Source organism: Ovis canadensis, chromosome 11 (genome assembly GCF_042477335.2).
Source record: "Ovis canadensis isolate MfBH-ARS-UI-01 breed Bighorn chromosome 11, ARS-UI_OviCan_v2, whole genome shotgun sequence".
Taxonomy (NCBI): domain Eukaryota; kingdom Metazoa; phylum Chordata; class Mammalia; order Artiodactyla; family Bovidae; genus Ovis; species Ovis canadensis.
This window is the reverse complement of record NC_091255.1, coordinates 67,057,465-67,076,051: the sequence shown is the minus strand read 5'-3', so window position 1 is coordinate 67,076,051 and position 18,587 is coordinate 67,057,465.

The following is an 18,587-nucleotide window of genomic DNA, read 5'->3' as shown; positions in this document are numbered from 1 at the left end:
GACCCGCCAGGCTGCTCTGCCCCTGGGGTTTCCCAGGCAAGAATACTGCAGTGGGCTGCCATTTCCTCCTCCAGGAAATTGTCCCAACCCAGGGATCGAACGCGTGTCTCATATCTCATGCGTTGGGCAGGCCGGTTCTTTGCCACTGTGCCATCCTGGAAGCATTACATTCTAAAGGGTGAAAATGTGAGGTATCATTGTCACCCTTATTCTGTATTGTGTTGGGCGGGGAGGGGGAGGGCGGTGTTTTCTTCAAGTTCGCAAGGATAGGAGTTTTCCAATGAACATTCCAATGTAAATGTTCTAATAAAGTTGTCAAGCCAGACTTTCTTCACATATCATGATAAGAAAGTTTAGCCTTCTGAAAATTCTGAAGATAGAGATGGCTTCACTCAAAGTAGGTCTGAAATCTTACAAGCATTTTGTTACATCCATGACACAAGGCTCCTGTAAGCCTATAGTCCTGTATATGAGACTACTATTAGGACGCTGCTTGGGCCTCAAATGAAAATTTGGGAGAACTTCATTTTCAAGTCTCTGCCCTCAAAGAAAGACAGACCTCCGTGGATTTCCGAACTCAGCCGGAGACGTGAAAACGCTCACTTAGCTGCACCACCACCACCAGTTCACGTTTTATTGAGTGCTTACCATGTGCTAAACATGCCACAGGTATCATATGATTTGATTTTCATAGCCACCCTGTGAAGTGAGCACTGTCGTGATTTCCATTTTGCAGGTGAGGTTCACCAAGGTTAAGCACACTGCCCGGGGTCGCACAGCTGGGAAGCAGTGCGGCCCGGATTTGGACCCCAGGCTGTGCTCGGCACCAGGCTTGGCAGGGGCATCTCTGCGAGACTGCTTTTACCGTCACTTCGCGCCCCTGTGTCCTGTGTCCAGCCAAGGCGGCAGCTTGGAATCATCAGACATGTGATGCACACAGAAAGGCAAATCAGACCCGAAATAAAGACGGCTTTTAAAACACCTCTCTCAGTCTCATGACACATACGAAGGAGAGTGACATTAACCCGCTTGGTTGGATTTGTTTTTCTTTGTTTAAAAACTGGAAGGCACTCAAATTGCCTTACTACTTCTGATCTAATCAACATACCGAGGATCTGTAGGTCACACCGAAGAGGAAAAGAATGAGACCAGCCACCTACCCTTCTACCAGAAACACGCACAGGAGCAGCAGCAGTTAAGCATGCCAGAGCCACCTCTGGGGACATTTCTAAACCGCTGGCCTCCACCCCCACCTCCCAAAAGAGTGAATTAAGGTACAGAAAGAAATAGGACAATCAGAAAATCAGTACAGGCATGCCATATTCAATAAAAACAATTTCTCACTTTAATGAAAGCTATTGCCGCTTTTTGTTCAGCCATCCGTCATTCCATGTCAACTGTAAACAGGAAAAATTCCATTGTAACAAATTGTTCCTTTTGGAGGGTTCGGGGGAATACTGAAAAGTAGAGCTTCAGCATTTAGGTTAGATTAAAAAAAAAAAAGCACATAACAGCTATTAGATGTAATTAGTTCCTTTGTGACACAGGAAGTTATTATTTGACACAACTGGCAGTTTTAGATGATTTTAGAAAGTTTGCCTCTGTGGTGAGGGTGCTCATTGCTAGGAGCAAACGGATGAGCTTCAAAGCACATTGGTTTGGATCCTTGGAAACAGATAATCAACAGATGATGGAGAGAAAAGTGCCCCCACCCCACCCCCTTCCTCATTTTCTTTTCCTTCTAGATCTCCTTGTCAAAGGATGATTGATACATGGGGAGCAGCCCTTGAGATGCCAGCCACTGCCTGAGGCACTTCCTATAATCAAAGCCCACGCCCACCCAGAGCTAATTAGACCTTAGATTAGTGTCAACTGATTGATTTAAAGCAGCCTTCCTCCCATCTCCCGGCACCACGAGGATGGGGTTGGTCTCCAACCCAGCTCTCTCAAGAGACAGGCGAATTATTCATGGGAGCTCCAGGGAGGAAACTTAGAGATAATGCAGCTAAAACAGAACCAGAAGAACCTTTACAGAAGGCAAGCAAGAGGGAGGAGAGAAAGAGAAACCAACAGAGAGTAAAAGAGAATGAATCCTGCTTCCGATTGCAATGAGACCTCTCGGTCCAATGTGTTGAGTTAAGTTAGGGAGAGTGTTTGTGATGTTTGAAAGAAAACTATTTGCAATTTAACCTAGGAGGGTTCTGAGTACATTTGGCTACAATTTAGATACCATTATTCAAAGTCTTTTCCCTTCATTTTCCCCCCTTCTCCTTTATAAATATATGAGCCGGGAACATTCAAAGTTGTCTTAATGGATTAAGCAGAGACGAGGCTGAAAAGAGCAAATTAAAAATGAAATAGTTACAGCTGTTGGAACTGGCATTGGGCAGGGAGAAGTAAAAAAGATTTCTCTGCTCCCAGAATAAAGGTGATTTCACAAAACACCAGGCCCTTGTAGAGTTCAGACAGGTGTGCTTACAAAATGTTGCGAGGGGTCCCCTGACTTACTCACTAGGACACAGCTAGACGGCCTGCTCTGCAGAGGTACGTAAAGAGTTTCATTTCGGCTAAAAAGGGAGCCAATTCCTGGTGACTCAGAGGGTAAAGAGTCCGCCTGCAATGCAGGGGACGCAGGTTCAATCCCTGGGTCAGAAAGAGCCCCTGGAGCAGGGAATGGCAACCCACTCCAGCATCCTTGCCTGGGAAACCCCACGGACAGAGAAGCCTGGCAGGCTGCAGTCCATGGGGTGACAGAGCGACTAACACAAGACCTCCCAGAGGAGGGGGGTCAGGGCCCAGCTTCAGTCTTCTTATTTTAAAGACTGTGTCCACTTGTTAAGTCCTGCTGCCGCTTCTTTACTCAGAATTCTGAGTACAAGAGGCACTGTAATGGCTGCAGAAACATATAAGAAAGATGGCACCTTCGTCCCTTGGGGTGGGCAGGGATTGCTTCCGGGACCACCTTGCCACCTCCCAGCTGCAGATAGCAAAGTCCAGGGATGCTCAAGTCCATCACGTAAAATGGGTTAGTACTGTCAGCACCCCCATCGCAGGTCCTGAATCTGCAGACACAGATTCCTGACTGTCCTGGCTAATGGAACGAATAGATTCACGGAAGGACACCATCTTGCCTTCCGGATTGGGAGAGGGCTGGAAAAAGGAAAAGGGGATGACAGGGGGTGGGGGGTGATGGGGGAGGCACATAGAAACTCGAAAGAGCAGCCATGGCCAATTAACTGAACTGATGTTCCAATTAGGCATTATTCCAGATATTTTTTTAAGTCATTAGCGCTTCCATGGCTATGTGTAGCAACTCACTCATTTCCCACAAAACCCCTGGAAGATAAAGTATGTGTCACCCATAAACACAGTGGATATTTCTCCCATCACAGATGAAATGATCAAAACAAGTATTGTATTTCCCTTCCTGCCCACCACACCCCCGCTTCAGATGGTAAGAAAACTCAATGGACCAGTACCAGATGGGAAAACTTCGGGTTTCTCTTTACTAGTCTTACCAATATGCCACACTACCTTTCAGCCTTCTCTCTTAATGGCATTTCACATACACATTTATTTTCACTGGGTCTGCTCTGTGCATGCTCAGTCATGTCTGACTCTTTGCAACCTATAGATTATAGCCAGCCAGGCTCCTCTTCTTGTGGGATTCTCCAGGCAAGGATACTAGAGTGGGTTGCCATTTCCTCCTCCAGGGGCTCTTTCCAGTCCAGGGACTGAACCCACATCTCTTGCATCTCCTGCACTGGCAGGCAGATTCTTTACTGCTGCCCCACCTAGGAAGCATTATTTTCATTATTATTATTTTTAATTGAGATGGTCTATCTGCCAGCCTCCAGGTTTGTTTGCTGTTTTGGCCATGCCACACAGCTCGCAGGATCTTATTTCCCCAACCAGGGATCAAAGGCACACCCTGTGCCTTGGAAGGCAAAGTCTTAACCACTGGACCACCAGGCGAGTCTCGAAAGCTAAGTCTAACAGCAAGTGTTTGAAGATTTGAAGTTATCCTTCCTGGCTCAATGAGCTTCCCTGGTGGCTCAGTTGGTAAAGAATCCACCTGTAATGCAAGAGACCTGGGTTTGATCCCAGGGTTGGGAAGAGTCCCTGGAGGAGGGAATGGCAACCCACTCCAGTATTCTTGCCTGGAGAATCCCATGAACAGAAGAGCCTGGCGGGCTACAGTCCATGGGGTCACAAAGAGTTGGACACGACTGAGCGACTAAGCACAGCACACACAGCTCAATAAATGAACCAGACCATAAGCCGGAAATCTAGGAAGCCCCTAGAGACGATCTAGGGAATCCATATGAGGAAGTGTTGAACACTGGGTTAAATACCGGAGGGATAACATAGGTATTTATTGTATGGGAAAAGCTCTAAGGCCACTTCCAAATGATGCCCACGAAGGCTGTACAGATGCAGGGGAGCCGGCACTGGAACCTTAACACTGAACTCAAAAAACGTGTCATAAAAACTGACAGAAGTTTCTGAAGTCCAAAATGCAATCGGGCCCCAGATCACCGGCGCAGATTGAAGTTATGTGCAGAGCAGAATGAAGCTACTGTTTTATTTTTCTTGCATGTGGGTCCCAGCATCATAATAACGGCTTTCAGGGGCTACTTAGCTTGAAATATGAAGCCACAAAGGCCAAGAGTAGGTAAAATCTGGACAATTCCATCCACGTCACTGTTTCCCCCTGGCTTCCTCATCTCCCTGCAGAGAAGGGAATTCGGAGAACTGACCTCGAGAGCCAAGAGGGCTGGGGCTCACAGGAGAGTCCTCCAAATGCCGATTCGGCGAATTTTAACTCTTCGGCTGTAAACCTTTCAATACCTCAAAATAAATCCTTCAATTTTATATGAGATTTCAGCCTCTGCAGCTGTAGATTTATGCAGTGTGCTGAGGCCAAACCAAGAGAAGTGCACATGAACGACGTGACAGAGAGCGTCAGGGTGTCATCCAGCTTCGCGGATAGAGGGACAGAGGTGCCCTCTTAGGAACTTTCCAAACGTCGTGCTCGGCCCTCCTCGTTGATTAGCTGCTAAAGCAGCCAGTCTTCTGCCGTGGATGTGTGTGTCCAGCTGCTGGCCCGCGGCTGCAGAGAGGCAGGAAGCTGTCCACTTCCTCACCCCTGGCCCGGATCTGAGACTCGCCGCAGGCCTGCCCGCCCGAGTGCCAAGCTATGTGTCTCGGTTGCTACCAGACAGCGGAGCTCTGCAGTATACTACACTTCAGGATCCAGCTAAAATCACCAAGAAATTGTAAGACATGTCAGCCAGGCAAACAGACAGTAGGTTTTGACAAGACCAGGAAAAAGACAATAATAGACCTATCACTACAATCACTTGATTGGAGGACTTAGGAATGAATTAACTAGGGACTTCCCTGGTAGTCTGGCAGTTGAGATGTCACCTTCCAATGCAGGGGGCACAGGTTTGATCCTTGGTTGGGGAGCTAAGATTCCCCATGCCTCGCTGGACAAAAAACCGAAACGTGAGACAGAAGCAATACTTTAACAAATTAAATAAAGACTTTAAAAGTGGTCTACATTAACACACAAAAAAAGTCTTTTTAAAAACAAGAATAAGTGAACTAGTATTTTTCGAGCATTATTGTGAATCAGGCTTTGTGCTTTTAGTAGTTTTCTTATAAACATCTTAGTTAATCTTCACAATGATAGAACAAATACATGGCATCAGATTTTATAGAAGAGGAGGCTACAGGTCCGAGATGTGAAATCCCTTACCTAAAAACGCCCCAGGTCCTGTATCCACTTGAGGAAAACACCTGTCTCCTACATCTCAACATTATATGAGCCACTCAAAGTAGAATGACAAGTCGCTCAAAAATAGCAACCTGTAAGTAGCAAAGAGGAGACTGTTCTTTAGCTGAAACTATTGGGAGAGACCCAAGTTGTTACTCTTGAAAACTGTGCCGGCGCTGTCGTCACAACTTCAGCTGTGCAGGAGAAGATTAGAATTTGTTAACAGTGGCTGAGATCATGACTTTTAAATGAAGTTTTCATTTTTATCACAGCTGTACATGCAGGAGTTCTACCTCTGGCCAAGATGGAAGTAAAAGGAACCCTATTGATCCTCTCACCAGAAACAGCTTTTTTTAAAATTGGGACAAAAATCCTGGAGAGGGTGGTTCTGGAGACACTGGACATCAGCCTGTGAAGGACAATGAACCCTGAGAGGATAGAATCAACAAGCCGAGTCCTACCACTTACCTCGCTGACTGCTGGGAGGGAATTTAGGGAAACCAGGTGGAGCTCAGACATCTCCTTGAATGGAGGAGATAGAAATGGTTGTCTGAAAAGGTCAAGACAACTGGAGCTCGCAGGACAGAGTCTTAGCAGGAACAGAAATGCACAGAGCTGAGAGCTCCAGAGATGGAGCGTGTGCAGTGCATTTGCGAATGATGCTACCTGAGGCCGAGGGAAAAAACACCTGCAAGGGAACACTCTCTAGAGCCCACCCAGGTCCCACCAGCCAGAAGGAAAACCTCATAGGTCACAAGTCATCAGGCTGAGCAGAAAGGGGGAAGTCGACCCTGAACTAAATGCTACTCTGGTCTTGCCTAAGCATGATCCCAAAGGATCAAACTATCTCCAAACACCTGTGCCTGAGAATATTTTTCTTGTATTATCTCTTGGGTAATTTCTTTTTCTTATAATGTTACATTAGTTTCTGCTGTACAGCAAAGTGAGTCAGTTACACGTAAATATGCATTCCTGTACCTCTTCTTTTCCATTGTGGTTATCACAGGATATAGTTCCCTGTGCCTCACAGTAGGACCTTGTTGTTTATCCATCCCATACAACAGGCTGTGTCTGCTAACCCCAAGCTCTCATTCCATCCCTCCCTACCCCAGCCAGCTTGGCAGCCACAAGTGTGTTCCCTGTGTCCAGGAGTCTGCTTCTGTTTCATGGACGGATTCATTTGTATCATGTTTTAGATTCCAGATATAAGTGAGACCATATGGTGCTGGATAATTTCTTTTCCTCAGAATATCTCGGGATCGTCGACAGCTTTTGGAGACCAAACCTGCTGCCAGGATGCACCTGCTGAGAGTCAGTCACCACAGCAGAGCCCCAGCAACTTCCGTGCCCCGTGTTTCCCAAGAAGAGCGGGACCACGACCCTTGGTACCCAGTCCTGTTTGGTCTTCTCCAGAAAGCAACCCCTGCCTCTAGTTAGGGGAGGGGAAGGCATAAGGTGATGGAAGGTCGGGAGCAAATCCTTATTTTTCACACCTTATCCCTCACTCCCGTGCTCCCTGGTGCCCTCCTTATGGCCGAGTACCTGAAACTTACTATGTTTCATTAGTATAAATGAACTTTTTTTTTTTTTAAATTATTTACTTGGCTGAGTCAGGTCGTAGTTCAAAGTTGCAGCATGTGGGATCTTTGACCTTTTAGTTTCAGCCTGAAGGACCTAGTTCCCTGACCAAGGGATGGAACCAAGGACCCCTACACTGTGAGCCCAGAGTCTTAGCCACTGGACCACCAAGGAAGTCTAAATTCACTTAGTTTTAATTAATATCTCCATCCACAGGCATGTGATTTTCAAATCCTTACCAACTCAAGTCATTCACCAAACCAGTCATTCAAGTCTCATTCTCTAACCTCTAACAATCCCTAATCATTTCCAGTCCATTGTATTCTCTTTCCTACCTTTTTAACCTCAAACTTTCATTGAAATTATTTTACTGCCACATGAGGTATTTTAAAAGAAATACCTCTACGTTGTATTACACTATTCAAACCACGTTCAAACAGTGTTTAGCCAGAAGTTCAAGTGAATTCTTCCTAAACTGCAGACTAACTGCATTCTGAAATTTGCTGGCCTAGGTGCATACCATTGTTTATCTGTTTATTATCTCATTCTACTGATCTGGAAACTAAGACTTAAAATGATTAAATAAGTTTTGCAAAGTCATATGATTATACTTACATCTCAGTGGTTTTATGAGTATTAAATAAGATAAATCACTTATCATAGTTATTATCTTACGATCAAGTAAAAATAAAAGTTTTCTAGTGATGAGAAATCTCATGATGGTACTTATTGATTCTGCAGCTTCTGCATTCAGCACAGGTAAGTCTGCAGGGAAAGTGAAGAAGACAAAAAGACACTTGAAGGAAGAAGACGCACCATGCTCAACCAGGGATAATGACATTTGTTTGATTTCTGTGTTGTTGTTGTTTTTAATATTTGTAAGTAGCCATGAAACTAAAATACACTGGGAGATAAATGATGAACAGTCATTCTTTCAGTAGAGTAGGAATAATTTCTTCTAATGTGAGAAAAATAAGTATAAAACTTTCAGTCATTCTTTGGCCAAATATCTTCAGAATATCTTTAGAGTACCATAAGGCTACATTTGGGCTTTCCAGGTGGCTCGGTGGTAAAGAATCTGTCTGCCAAACAGGAGACACAAGTTCAATCCCTGGGTTGGGAAAATCCCCTGGAGAAGGAAATGGCAACCCACTCCAGTATTCTTGCCTGGAAAATCCCATGAACAGCGGAGCCTGGTGTCCTGCAGTCCACGGGATCTCAAAGAATCAGACATGACTTAGTGACTAAACAACAACACAATAGCAATGCTGTATTTTACTATATTTTCAAAAATCCCTTAATCTTTTATTTTTCTGTCTTTTTTCGGTGGTGTTGTTCTTGTTTATTTCCAAGTAACTGGTAAAGCTTCTGCCTGAGGTCATCAAGGGAGGATTCACTAGTACTAGACTAGCCCTTCTACAATAAACAGCTAGAAAATGGGCAAAATATGTGAAATGACTGTCTTCAGACACTCGGAAACACACGTTACAGAACTGTCATCCCTACAGGAAGAGAAACAAATAAGGTGAGCTGCTGTCTGTGGAGTCACACACAGTCAGACATGACTGAACTGACTTAGCAGCAGCAGTAGCAGTGGGCTCATTTTGGCTTTCTGCCTGGATGCAGTTTCCGAATTATGGTTTGGGGAGGGGGAAACGCAGGAACACAGTGGCCTCTGTAATCTGAAAAGACAGAGATCAGGGTTCGGAGACTATTTCTTGGGCTCCAAAATCACTACGGATGGTAACTGCAGCCATGAAATTAAAACATGCTTGCTCCTTGGAAGAAAAGCTATGACAAACCTAGACAGTGTATTAAAAAGGAGAGACGTCACTTTGACGACAAAGGTCCATATAATCAAAGCTATGGCTTTCCAGTAGCGGTGTATGGATGTGAGAGTTGGATCATAAAGAAGGCTGACTGCTGAAGAACTGTCGCTTTTGAATTCTGGTTCTGGAGAAGACTCTTGAGAGTCCCTTGGAGTCCCTTGGTGCAAGGAGATCAAACCAGTCAATCCTAAAGGAAATCAACTTTGAATATTCATTGGAAGGACTGATGCTGAAGGCTCCAATACTTTGGCCATCTGACGTGAAGAGCCAACTCATTGGAAAAGACCCTGATGCTAGGAAAGATTGAGAGTAGGAGGAGAAGGGGGCGACAGAGGATGAGATGGTTGGAAGGCATCACTGACTCATTGGACATGAGTTTGAGCAAACTCCAGGAGATAGTGAAGGACAGGGAAGCCTGGTGTGCTTTGGTTCATGGGGTCGCAAAGAACTGGACTCGATTTAGCTACTGAACACAAAGCACAAACATGGTCATGCTGAAGAATCTTAACCACCAGTGCAGAATGCCAAAGGCCTCTGATTGCTCTACTGTATTTATCGGCATCTTCTTTTCTAACAGACTCTGATTGCAAGTTACTGCTGTTTGCTGAAACCATTTGTTTCTACTCAAAGTTGACTCTTCTCTGATTGCAGATGGAGAAAATACCCCAGAATCTCTCTCTCTGCTGCAAGATCACTTAAGGATGGAGACCAAAAATCATTGTCATTATAACAGTAGGAGTCTGCAGAAAGTTTGGTATCAAATTACTTGAGACATCTGTTATAGGAAATGATGTGCTATTTTTGAAAACAGTATGGGAAGCAGCAGCCTGAGTGCTCATCAGTCTAAACATTCTCTTTAGCTATGAATTCCATTTATAGGAAAGGTTTTTTTCTTAAGGCCATGGATCATTAACATTTCAATACACCAAGCCTAGATCTGGCAACTTCAAGAAATTTTTCAGAAGGAAGGCACACAACCCAAGGGACTATCTTAATTAGCTGCATCAGCCCAATTAATTTGTGGTGTATTTCAAGCTGAAACAAAGGCCCAGGAATGAGTCTTGCTGTCCCAACCTCGTCATAAAAGTTCTACGAAGCCTCTCCCTCAAGCATTGCAGGGAAGAAAGACAATGGATGGAGCTGAGCCTCCGGGGTCTTGGCAGCCAAGAAAGAAGCAGAGGGGAGGCTCTGCCAGAGCTCGTATCAGTGTGGAAAATCACACCACAGCTAGCTGCAGCGAGGAATTCTTGAGAATGGAAGGAGCAGACAGCAAAACATCTGATAAAAGCAAAAATTTTAAATTGTCCTGAGGATGCGTTTTATCGTCTGAATCAACAGGTCTCTGAAACACAGACCCTCCTCGGAGACCTTCACTGGCTCCTCTTCCCTCTGTAAGTCCTGAGCACCGAAGCCATCGCTGGATCCTGGGAGGGCCCTCTTGGAACACTTCCCCAACTGCCTGGGACCCAAATGCTTCTGTCTCGTTTCCTCCAGCCGATCAGATCCCCTGACTGTGGCCACCAGTTTGAATCAGGCCTGCGCTTGCTAATTTGGATTGTTTCTACTGTGTTACAAAATCAATGTTATGGAGAATAGATGAAAAAAAAATAGATGGCATTTTTAGAAGGATGCTGAGAAGAACAACTTCAGCCTCAGCACCCATAAAAATGCCCGCAAGTCTATTTCTGATTCAGAAACTCCATCAGTGCAGGCTTCCTTCTATGGGTCAAAGCAGAAGAATATACTGCCATGCAGAGAGTATGTCGACAGATAATTAAATCATCATTAGTCATCAACCACTTATAGTGAACTTTCCCGTTCTAAATGTTTCCAAGGCAACAGAGTTCCTAAGGCTTTATACGTGAGAAGGTGAAAATATAAACCAATGCACCAACCAAGTGGAAGGAAGACAAGTGGGAGTAAGGAAACAGGCAGAGGTCAGGCTCTGAAGACCTCGGGAAGAGAAGCTTATAAAGAAACTAAATGGGGAACAAGCAGTTGTCCAAGGCCTAGTTTGGGCTTCCCAGGTGGCGCTAGAGGGATGCAGGAGACATAGAGACTGGGGTTCTTCCTCTGGGTCGGGAAGACGCCCTGGAGGAGGGCATGGCAACCACTCCAGTGTTCTTGCCTGGAGAACCCCATGGACAGAGGAGCCTGGCAGGCTACAGCCCCTAGAGTCGCAAAGAGTCAGATGTGACTGAAGGGACCGAGTACCCATACCCCACAAGGCCTCGCTTACCTATCCTCCAGTGATGTACATCACCCTAACACACTGCAGGGGCCCATCATCTCCTACAGTGACGTAAATCACCCTGACACACTGGAGGGCCCCATCATCTCCTACAGTGACGTAAATTACCCTAATACACTGGAGGGCCCCATCATCTCCTACAGTGATGTAAATCACCCTGACACACTGGAGGGCCCCATCATCTCCTACAGTGACGTAAATCACCCTGACACACTGGAGGGCCCCATTGTCTCCTACAGTGACGTAAATCACCCTGACACACTGGAGGGCCCCATCATCTCCTACAGTGATGCAAATTACCCTAACACGGGACAGCCCATCGCCGGTCCTTCTAGAGCAGTGGTCCCCAAACTTTTTGGCACCAGGAACCAGTTTCGTGGAAGATAATTTTTCCACAGGCTGAGCGGTGGGGATGGTTTCAGAATGATTCAAGCACATTACACTCACTGTATACTTTATTTCTATTATTATTATATCAACTACAGCTCAGATCCTCAGGCACTAGATTTGGGGTGGTTTAGGATCCCTGTTCTAGAGGAACAAAAGCCCAAAATGACCCTTCCCTTAACCATCGATACTTTTAGGAAATGACTGAGTAAAGTGGGTGAAAATTCATAGTCCTCAGAGAACAGGAAAACACACGGCTTTAGCCCATAGTGTCAGGCAGATACTGGATGATTACCAGCCCAGTGGTTAGAGAAAGTGTTCCCATCCGGGAAGTCTGGATTGGGCTCGACAGATCTCCCTGGTTTCATCTAGGAAGCCTATGATAAACAATGAATGATCTATGGCAGAAGAGCCTCCAGGTGGAAAAAGTGATGTGTCATTTCAAAACAAATAAATGAGACAGCTCTACAACTGAACTGGGATGACTACAGATGCTTGGTTTTACTCCAATGAATTCCCAATCTGGCAAGAGTAACGTGGAAGAAGTGATTGAGAAATGCTCATCAAGAAGGATCAGCGCTGATGAACTGATGCTTTCAAACTATGGTGTTGGAGAAGACTCTTGAGAGTCCCTTGGACTGCAAGGAGATCCAACCAGTCCATCCTAAAGGAGATCAGTTCTGGGTGTTCACTGGAAGGACTGATGTTGAAGCTGAAACTCTAGTACTCTGGCCACCTGATGCGAAGAGCTGACTCATCTGAAAAGACCCTGATGCTGGAAAAGATTGAGGGTGGGAGGAGAAGGGGATGACAGAGGATGAGATGGTTGGATGGCATCACTGACTCAATGGACATGAGTTAGAGCAAGCTTTGGAAGACAGTGGACAGGGAGGCCTGGTGTGCTGCAGTCCATGGGGTCGCAAAGAGTCAGAAACAATTCAGCAACTGAATAACAGCAAGGACAGAATACTAGATGAATCTGGAAGAGGGTCCCACACCTAACCCAGGGAAGGCTTCCCAGGGCAGGTTACGTCTGAGCGAAGGCTTGGAAGAGAGGGGGTTGGGCAGGTCCAGGGGAGAGGGGATTCTCTGAGGAGGGGCAACAGTACAGTGCAGGCAAGGTGTGGGTAGCTGAGCAGAGCTTGGAGTGTGTAGAGGGTGAGATGGGCGGGGACGAAGGCCAGAGAGGCAGTGGCCAGACCCCAGGGTCCTCCTTACACGCCACAATAAGGAATTCACGGAAACAGACATCCACGCTGATGCGTGTGCCTGCTAAGTCGCTTCAGTCATGTTGGACTCCTTGCGACCCCATGGACTGTCGCCCCCCAGGCTCCTCTGTCCATGGCGTTCTCCAGACAAGAAGACTGGAGTGGGTTGCCATTTCTTCCCCTAGGGGACCTTCCTGACCCAAGCGCTGAACTTGGGTCTCCTTCATTGCAGGCAGGTTCTTTACCACTGAGCCACCTGGGAAGTATTTGTATGTATATCCGCCACCTTATTCCAGAAAGGACTTAAAGCGGCTGTTGCTCAAAACTTTGGGTTATATTATCAACGCAATTGAGTGTAATTGAAGGATTTTAAGCAGGGAATGACATGCTTAGGCATGCATTTAAGAAAGATTACTCAGGCAACACAGAAAACAAACTGAAAGGGGTAACAGGAAAAGGGGTGGGACTTCAGGCAGTTAAGGAACAATGGAGGCAATTATAATCATCCCGGGGGGGGGGGGGCGGGAAATATAGCCTCAAGAAACGCAGTGGCCCCAGAATGGTGAGGAGTGGGCAGTTCTGAGACCCACTGAAGTCTGGACAGGGTAATTTCTAAGCTCATGGGCCTGACAATGCTTAACACTCTGGGACCAAACTGGGCAGAAAGAAATTGCTCAGGAAATATGTCTTGATAAGGAATTTGAATCAGGGAAACAAGTTATCAAGACAATTTGTCTGATACGAGAAAGCATTGACGGTGTAGAAACAGACAGTTCCAAGTACTTCGAGTTTACTTTGAGTTTCCATTGGAAACATCTTCCCAGTCTCTTTTAAGCAGAGCCTTCTTTCTTTCAAAAGACAAACGTCTAGTATTGCCCAAATCTCCTCACTGCGCTTGAAACGACTTTTTTGGTGCATTTTTCAAAGTTGCTGCTGTTGCTCCCAACCCCTGAAGGTATAAAAATATATCTCACTGTCCTGTCTAGTTTCCAGCAGGCAGAAACTGGGGGAGGTGTTTTTTTTTTCTTTTTCTATAAGAAAAAGCTCTGCCCAGTTAAAGGAAATACCTCACACAAAAAGTTAACAACCCAATAATTTAAATTATACATTGTGAATGAAAATGTCCAGCATAGAACCTGGAATATGGTTTTAAGAAGAATCTTAAAAATGATCAATGGAAAGAATTGATGAATACCAAATCTCCTAAAGTTCTCTATAATCTTGGGTTGCGAAAAAGTTCATTTGCGTTTTCCTATAAAATGTTATGGAAAAACCTGAAGGAACTTTTTTAACTAACTCAGTAGAATCAGGCCATAGGGAAATAAATTAGGGTGAGGGACAGGTGAGAATGTATTGGTTAAACAGAAAGAAAAGTATGTGTTTTTTTTTTCTGGATAACATCATAATTAACATGATGATCTACATAAAAATGACTCACAATCAAAAAAAGAAAAAATAAATAACAGGTTCAAAGAAAACAGAGTTTTAAATAAATACACAGTGTTAATAATTATTCTAGATACACTGACAATAGCAATTGGGAGAAAGGTAACTTCACTGGTAATCTGTATTTTCATCACCTAGTTTTCTAGGTGAATTCTTCTGAATCAACATATCAAAGACAGGCCCTGTTGAATTTAGAAGTCATTCACTTACTTAAGTTTGGACTCATTCATATGGCACATTACTGAGTGTGGCTACTGCCGGGCTTCTGGGGTCAGCACTGGGTCCCTGCCACCGCGCCATGTCTCTCCTCCAGTTTCCAAAGACGTGTTCCTCATCTGAATTTCAGATTTCACCAGAACGGCCTTTTGTAAACTGTATTTATTATTTGCAGTGCTGCCTCGTAGTTACGCACGCGGGGTCTTCGTTGCCGGCTGAAGCCTGCAGGATCCAGCTCCCTGCCCCCCGATCAGATCTGCAGAGTCGGGAGCACAGAGTCCGAGCCACTGGACCACCGAGGGAGTCTCCAGAGTGGCCGTCAGTATCCACACCTCTGCCATCACCTTGGTCGTCGTGACATACGTATTCTCCGAGACGGCAGAGGCTGCCTCTATGCCTCTCCTCTTTTCTCCCTGAGTTCTCACCAGAATGGTCTCTAACAGGCTTAATCAAGTCATACTGCCACCGAATGAAATGTCCCTTGAACGTCATTATTTCAAGAATTAGGAGCAGCTTAAATTATAAACATGTACACAAAGTAACTAAGACTTCATGACTTATTTGCATGTCACTGGCTCAGACAAAACTACGTCATATTGGTTGAGACAGACTGCTGTCTGCTCTCTTAGTAAGTATAATACCTCACACTTCCTCTACTTTGGGTCCAATTCTTTCTGGATTCAATTCCAGCATGTCTCACGTAAAGGGATCATAGTTGTGTGGACAGCTGGTTTTTCTCTACCTGTAAGAGGAGGCATGACTACATCGATAGAAGCATTCTCATTTTTGAAAAAAGGATGAGAACCTATTGGACAGCACGGGAGCTCTGCTCTCTATGCTCTGCGCTGATCTAAATGGGAAGAAAAGACAAAAAAAAAAGCATATGGTACACATACGGCTTCTCTGTGCAGCAGAGAATAGCACGACATGGCAAAGAAACTGTGTGTGTCTGTGTGTGTGCGTACGTGTGCTCAGTCACTCAGTCACGTCCACCTGATTGCGATCCCACGGACTGTAGCCCACCAGGCTACTCTGTCCATGGAATTTTCCAGGCAAGAATACTAGAGCAGGTTGCCATTTCCTTCTCCAGCAGATTCTTCCTGACTCAGGGATCAAACACATGTCTCTTGCATCTCCTGCACTGACAAGTGAATTCCTTATCACTGAGCCACCTGGGAAGCCCAAAACCATTGTACTCCAATAAAAATTCTTTTAAAAAGTTTTAATAAGGTTTGAGTTGTCTTCATAGAAGAAGAATCTTCTGAAGCAGAAAATACACTAAAAATAAGACGCATGCCCAAATCATGGGGAGAAGCTAAGTGAAAGGAAAATGGGGCTGACTCCCTGGGAATGATTCGGAGAACATGTGTGATGAACTAGACACCTGGAATCCAGTCCCGCTCTCTCCACCAGTTAACTGCTCAGCTTAAGTCAGTCCCTTAACCTCCCAAGTTTCTATTCCCTCCTCTATTAAAGAAAAAAAACAACAAGGATTAGATTAGATGGCTTTTAAAGATTTTTTTTCCTAGTTCTAAAATTCTACAGTTCTTAATACCTGCAGACTTTCTTTCACATACTCTGACTGCTAGAAACCCCACCTTCTTTTAATAAATTCTATTTACTTGCAGGTGGTTGGACTATTAAGAAAAGCAAATTGTTTAAATAATGTCTGACTTTTTGACTGGCTTGACTCTCCTAACGGGCCATATATATAATTTTTTTTTCAGGGTAGTGATTTTTCAGGTACATCAATCAAGTAGCCAGTATTTATTGCATGGAGCTAATTAACTTTCAAAATGACATTTTCATTTGTAACGCGGGGTTGAGATTTGAACTCAGATCTCATCAATGGAAAGCAGCTGCACTAATAACCCAAGCCCCCTAATTCTGCCAGCTTGCCCTCACCATAAATGTGTGATTAATCGCAGGTTTAAGGGAGTTCTCAGTTACTGTGAAAACAAATCATTACCAGAAACTGGCATTCCCAATTTATTTTATTTATTTTATTTTTATTTTTATGACTTAGACCCCATTCTCCATATTTTCCATATGTTTGGGGTCCTTTTCATCCATTCAGCACCTCGCAGAGAGCGCAGCTCACCCCTATCTCCCATTGGGTCATGACGAACAAGAGAATTTTGCTGTTTTCACTTTTCAGTTTCAAAGGTGGTAGTAACATGAGTACTCTCGAAGAAGAGGTGAGCGAACCGTGTGGGACAGAGTGAAGGCAAAGACGCGTGAGCTACTCCTCAAGTGGGGTCCGTGCAGCGAGCGCAGCATTTCCCTCCGCTGTGAGATCCAGGGACGCGGCCACTGAGCAACCAGAGAGCTGGCAGAGGGCTCTGAGAGCGGCTTAACCGTGTGCTCAGTCACTTCAGTCACGTCCGATTCTGCGACCCCACGGACTGCCCTCCAGGCTCCTCTGTCCATGGGGTTTCCCAGGCAACAATACTGGAATGGGCTGCCATGCCCTCCTCCAGGGGATCTTCCTGACCCCGATATCAAACCCACATCTCTTGTGTCTCCTGCATTGGCAGGTGGATTCTTTACCACTACGTCACCTGGGAAGCCCCTGAGAGTGGCTTATCTGTACCTTTTCCCCTATAGTAGGAGAAGGTCATATAAGCAAATCTAAACAATTTAACTTCTTGGCTCTTGTTTGTTGAGAGTAATGAGAGTAACTTGACCACCTTTGGAGAGCATTTGAGGGATACTGTGATTAAATTTACTTTGGGGACACCCAGCTGCAAGTCAAAACATGGAGTCCAAAGCAGTGACAACTGCCACAAGAATCAAATGGAAAGGGACACACCTTCCGAAGATGCCAGGGACGGAGGAAGCATTCAGTACAGATAAATACAAGCCTGAATCTGCAGTCACTCGGGGCAGCCTCTGTTAGAGGCCCCTAATGTTCTATTGAGCTGCCTCTCAAATCTGCGACCTCAGGTAGAACGGCATTTCCGGTTCAGTACTAGCGGGAATTAACTTATTTGACAACAGTTAACAAGACTCTCCAGCAAAATCAGGTAGGCTGGCTAGTGAGTGAGTGAGTGAGTGAGTGTGTGTGTATGTGTGTGTGTAACTTATGCCTCACACTCCAAGATCTTCAAGGTCATTCAAGTTCATGAGGACATTTCGGTGAGTATCTATGCAAATTGCCTCCATTCTGTATCTTGAGAGAGACATGGACCTCTCTCCTATGATTGGTGGGTGTTGTAAAGGAATGAAGCTCCTGCTCATGCTGAACTACTTATGTCTCACATGAGGGTTCTCTTCTCCCACTTGCGTTGCCTTTCCCCAGACAGTGTCATCCAAAGTTGATTCTGCAGAATCAGTAAGATGGATTTATTGCAAAAGGGAGTTTGAGGTTAAACAGGTTGGAAGTTAAAGAATGAAACAAGATGGTTCCAATGCCAGATATCACAGGGACCAACAGAGCACCTGCTTGCATGAACATGCCACTGGCTGATGCCACCTCAGGACACCTCTCACTGGTTGATGCCACCTCAGGACACCTCTCACTGGCTGATGCCATGTCAGGACACCTCTCACTGGCTGATCCCACCTCAGGACACCGCTCACGGGCTGATGCCACCTCAGGACACCGCTCACGGGCTGATGCCACCTCAGGACACCGCTAACTGGCTGATGCCACCTCAGGACACCGCTCACTGGCAGATCCCACCTCAGGACACCGCTCACTGGCTGATCCCACCTCAGGACACCTCTCACGGGCTGATGCCACCTCAGGACACCTCTCACTGGCTGATGCCACGTCAGGACACCTCTCACGGGTTGATGCCACCTCAGGACACCGCTCACTGGCTGATGCCACGTCAGGACACCTCTCACTGGCTCATGCCACGTCAGGACACCGCTCACTGGCTGAT